At 42.3% G+C, this 5,676-nt stretch overlaps 1 non-coding gene across 1 annotated transcript; it reads left to right on the top strand.

Moving 5' to 3' along the window:
• The first annotated feature begins 1,822 nt into the window (after positions 1–1,822).
• Positions 1,823–1,929, top strand: LOC112804906 (small nucleolar RNA R71). Its single transcript, XR_003203523.1, has one exon. It is a non-coding gene; the product is annotated as a small nucleolar RNA R71 (small nucleolar RNA).
• Positions 1,930–5,676: the final 3,747 nt, after the last annotated feature.

Genomic DNA, 5,676 nt, shown 5'->3' with positions numbered 1-5,676 from the left:
TGAGAGTGGTTTTGATGGCTATCTCATATGACTCTGGTGGGACTGGTTCTTTTTGGATTACACTTTGCTGTTGCTCCTTCTGATCACATTGGTTGTTAACCATAGGAGTCATGAAGTGTGGAGATTGTGCTCCCTTGTTTAGCTCTGCCGTCAACTCTTTTGTTTGCTTTTCCACTGACTTTTTGTTATCATGGTCTGCTTCTTGTGAGAGGTTAAAAACACTGAAGGTGAGCTGATCATCATGTATTCTTAGCACTAGCTATCCTCGCTCCACATCTATGAGTGCTCTAGCTGTGGCTAAGAATGGCTTTTCCAGAATGATGGGGTGAATAGAATTCTCATCCATTTCCAGGACAACAAAGTTTGTGGGGAGGAAGTAGTTCCCAACCTTTACTAACACATTCTCAACCACTCCTAGTGCTTGTTTTTGAGTTTTGTCAGCCAATTTGATGATTACATCTGTGGGTGTTAGCTCATTAATTTGAAGCTTTTTCACGAGGGATAGAGGTATTAGGTTGATACTTGCTCCCAAGTTACAGAGTCCCTTATCAATCATTGTTTCTCCTATGGCACATGGAATGTGGAAACTCCCTGGATCCTTCTTCTTTGTGGGTGGCCCTGGTTGAATGAGAGCACTGCAATCCCTATTCATCTTTATTGTTTGTCCACCCTTCAATGAACTCTTTCTGGCTAATAGCTCCTTTATATACTTTTTGTAGGAAGGCATTTGCTGGAGGGCTTTAATAAATGGTATATTTACATCAAGAGATGCAAACATGTCGAGGAACCTTGAATACATTCTCCCTGCTACACCACCTTTAAGCCTTTGGGGAAAAGGTGCATATGGGTTTAGTATCTCCCTTCTCTTCAGTTCTTCATTGAATGTAGGTTGGGGTGCATGGTCTCTTTCTTCCTGGTTTCCATTTTGACTGTCTTGGAGGTGTTCTACTTCCTTCATACTCCTCTCATCACTTGTGGTGATCATCTTATATTCTTCCCACCTTACTTTCTTTGTTTCTCCTCTTGGGTTCTTCTCCGTGTCACTGGGAAATCCATCAGTGAGTTTGGGAATTTGTTGAGATAGATACCCTACTTGGGACTCCAGTCTCTTGATGTTTTCTCCTTGGTTTTTGATATTGGCTCGCACTTCTTCCTTAAACACCTTGTTGTCTTGGACTTCTCTACATAAATCTTCAAGTAGAGTCTCAATTTTTGAAAGTCTATCATCCGTTAGTGATGGTGGATTGGGGTTAGGTGGGTGAGAAGGATGGTTAGGTGGGTGTTGATAGGATCACTGTGAGGTATGTTGGTGAGTTGCATTGTTGTTGGAATTGAGGTTGTGGCGTCTCTGGTCTTGACCTTGGTCTTGTTGATTTCCCCAACCAAAGTTGGGGTGATTTCTCCATCCAAATTTGTAAGTTTTAGAGTATAGGTCATGGATTTGTCTAGGTGAGTTTCCAATATAGTTGGCTTGTTCCCAGTCACCTTCTTCTTCTATATTCACTCCTTCTTGAGCTGGTGATGAAGTGATAACTGCTGCGACTTGATTTTCCTCCACCTTCTTGGTGAGATCTGCTAGCTGCTTGGTGATCATCTTATTTTGAGCTAGCAATGCGTCCATGTGGTTCAGCTCCATTACTTCTCGAGTGTTACTTCTTTCAGAGGCATAGAAGTAGTCATTCTCAGCTACTGTTTCAATGACATCTATGGCCTCTTCAACGATTTTCTTCTTGTTTAGAGGCCCCCTGATGAATGATCTACAACCTTCTTTGACTCATAGGAGAGACCTTCATAGAAAATATGAAGTTGAACCCATTCATTGAACATATCTGGTGGGCATCTTCTTGTTAAGTCCTTGAACCTCTCCCATGCCTCATAGAGAGTCTCACCATCTTGTTGCCTGAAAGTCTGCACCTCAGCTCTCAGCCTATTAATTCTTTGAGGAGGGTAGAATCCTGCCAAAAATTTGTTTACCACATCTTCCCAATTTGTTAAGCTCTCCTTTGGAAAGGATTCAAGCCACTTGGATGCCTTGTCCCTGAGTGAACAAGGGAACAAAAGCAGCCTATAGACATCTGGGTGGACTCCATTAGACTTCACAGTGTCACAAATTCTCAGGAAGGTTGTTAGATGTTGATTGGGATCTTCTTGAGCACTTCCTCCAAATGAGCAGTTGTTCTGAACAAGGGTGATGAGATGGGGTTTTAGTTCAAAGTTGTTGGCATGTATGGTGGGCTTCTGGATGCTACTTCCACAGTTTCCTGGATTTGGATTGATGTAGGAGCCTAGAACTCTCCTTTCTTGCCCAGCATGATTTGTAGGACCTTCTCTAGCACGGTTGTGAGCTTCTCCTTCATGATTATTTTCCAAGTTCTCTTCCATGTTGGTTTCAAAGTACTCTTCCTCTTCCTCAGCACCAACAACTCCTTTCCCTCTTGCTTCCCTCCTTAGTCTCCAGAGGGTTCTTTCAGGTTCTGAATCGAAGGAGGTTGAAGCTCCCCCTCTTCTCCCTGTTATACAACTAACAAAACACACAGCAAGAGATGAAATAAAGAGATTATTCTTGTTAGAGTGATTGTTAGTGTGAGTGATGCAAATTATCAAATAGTTAGTGGGTTAGTGAGCAGAATTGTAGATAATAACAAAGAAAAAAAAGAAAACAAAGGGGGTATAGGGGATGAAGAAGAAGCTAAACAAAATGAAGATAAATGACTGAATAGAGTAAATGGTGCATGATGAGCGGATAATTTATACGCTTTTAGGCATTGTTTTTAGTATGTTTTTAGTATGTTTTAGTTAGTTTTTAGTATATTTTTATTAGTTTTTAGTTAAAATTCACTTTTCTGGACTTTACTATGAGTTTGTGTGTTTTTCTGTAATTTCAGGTATTTTCTGGCTGAAATTGAGGGACCTGAGCAAAAATCTGATTCAGAGGTTGAAAAGAACTGCAGATGCTATTGGATTCTGACCTCCCTGCACTCGAAGTCGATTTTCTGGAGCTACAGAAGCCCAATTGGTGTGCTCTTAACTGCGTTGGAAAGTAGACATCCTGGGCTTTCCAGCAATAGATAATAGTCCATACTTTGCCCGAGATTTGACGGCCCAAACCGGCGTTCCAAATCAGCTCAAAACTGCCCGACGTTAAACGCCGGAACTGGCACAAGAATGGGAGTTAAATGCCCAAACTAGCGTTTAACTCCAAGAAGAGTCTCTACACGAAAATGCTTCAATGCTCAGCCCAAGCACACACCAAGTAGGCCCGGAAGTGGATTTTTATGTCATTTACTCATCCTTGTAAACCCTAGGCTACTAGTTCTCTACAAATACGACCTTTTGCTATTGTATTTTCATCTTGAGATCTTTGAATCTTTTGATCACGTTTTGGGGGCTGGCCTCACGGCCATGCCTATACCGTGTTCTTATGTATTTTCAATGGTGGAGTTTCTACACACCATAGATTAAGGTGTGGAGCTCTGCTGTACCCCGAGTATTAATGCAATTACTATTGTTCTTCTATTCAATTCAGCTCATTCTTATTCTAAGATATTCATTCGCACCCAAGAACATGATGAATGTGATGATTATGTGACGCTCATCATCATTCTCACTTATAAACGCGTGCCTGACAACCACTCCCGTTCTACAAGCAAACAAGGCTTGAATGTTTATCTCTTGGATTTCTTAATCGGAATCTTCGTGGTATAAGCTAGAATTGATGGCGGCATTCAAGAGAATCCGGAAGGTCTAAACCTTGTCTGTGGTATTCTAAGTAGGATTCAATGATTGAATGACTGTGACGAGCTTCAAACTCCTGAAGGCTGGGCGTTAGTGACAGACGCAAAAGAATCACTGGATTCTATTCCAACCTGATTGAGAACCGACAGATGATTTGCCGTGCTGTGACAGAGCACGTTGAACATTTTCACTGAGAGGATAGGAGGTAGCCACTGACAACGGTGAAAACCTACATACAGCTTGCCATGAAAAGGAGTAAGAAGGATTGGATGAAGACAGCAGGAAAGCAGAGAGACGGAAGGGACAAAGCATCTCCATACGTGGTGGACGAAATTGTGATCACTTGTTATGTATTTATAAAGGATGTATACTCTGAGGGCATTGTTTATTTTCTTCACAATCTCGTTCAACTAACCAGCAAGTGTACTGGGTCGTCCAAGTAATAACCTTACGTGAGTAAGGGTCGAATCCACAGAGATTGTTGGTATGAAGCAAGCTATGGTCACCTTGCAAATCCCAGTTAGGCAGATTAAAATAGTTTATGGGTTTTCGAATAATTAATAATAAAAAGAAGAAATAATAAAAGGGATAGAACACTTATGCAGATTCATTGGTAGAGGTATCTTTTAAGTATATACAGCTGCTGCATGGCTCAAGCACGCCTGCTCTCCTACTGCTTCTACTCAATTCTTCTTACTCCTTTCCATGGCAAGCTTTGTATAGGGGTTCACCATCAACTGCGGCTACGTTCATTCCTCACGGGGAAATAACCTGTGCGGCTGTCACTCGCACAGCTAACCAGTCTGGAGGCATCACCCATGGCTGATGGCTACATCCCATCCTTGCAGTGAAAACTATGCAAACGCACTCTGTCACAGTACGGCTAATCACCGGTTGGTTCCCGCTCCTACTGGAATAGAATCCCTCTTTTGCGTCTGTCACCAACGCCCAGCAGGTTAAAGTTTGAAGCACGTCACGGTCACTCATGATCGGAATCCTACTCGGAACACCACAGACAAGGTTGGACTTTCCGGACTCCCAGGATCCTACTCGGAACACCACAGACAAGGTTGGACTTTCCGGATCCAGATGAATGCCGCCAACTATCTAACTTATACCACGAAGATTCTGTTGGGGAATCTAAGAGATACGCATTCAAGCTCTGTTGCATGTAGAACGGACATGGTTGTCAATCACGCGCATTCATAAGTGAGAATGATAATGAGGGTAATCTGACTCATCACATTCATCATGTTCTTGGGTACGAATGAATATCTTGGAATAAGAATAAGAGAGATTTGAATAAAAGAAGATAGAATTTCATTAATACTTGAGGTACAGCAGAGCTCCACACCCTTAATCTATGGTGTGCAGAAACTCCACCGTTGAAAATACATAAGCAAAGGGTTCAGGCATGGCCGAATGGCCAGCCCTCTCCATGATCAAGTGACCGAATAATGAAAGACTTAAAGTGGTCAAAAGATGGTCAAAAGATGTCTAATACAATAGATAAATGTCCTATATATACTACACTAGCTGCTAGGGTTTACATGAGTAAGTAATTGATGCATAAATCCACTTCCGGGGCCCACTTGGTGTGTGCTTGGGCTGAGCTTGATGAATTCACGTGCTAAGGCATATCTTGGCGTTGAACTCTGAGTTATGACGTGTTTTGGGCGTTCAACTCCGGATCATGACGTTTTTCTGGCGTTTTACTCTAGACAGAAGCGTGTACTTGGCGTTTAACGCCAAGTTACGTCGTCATTCTTCGAATAAAGTATGAACTATTATATATTGCTGGAAAGCCCTGGATGTCTACTTTCCAACGCCGTTGAGAGCGCGCCAATTGGAGTTTTGTAGCTCCAGAAAATCCATTTCGAGTGCAGGGAGGTCAGATTCCAACAGCATCAGCAGTCCTTTTGTCAGCCTTCTTCAGAGTTT

The sequence above is a fragment of the Arachis hypogaea genome, chromosome 5 (genome assembly GCF_003086295.3).
Source record: "Arachis hypogaea cultivar Tifrunner chromosome 5, arahy.Tifrunner.gnm2.J5K5, whole genome shotgun sequence".
Classification (NCBI taxonomy): domain Eukaryota; kingdom Viridiplantae; phylum Streptophyta; class Magnoliopsida; order Fabales; family Fabaceae; genus Arachis; species Arachis hypogaea.
This window is presented reverse-complemented; position numbering and strand designations above follow the sequence as displayed.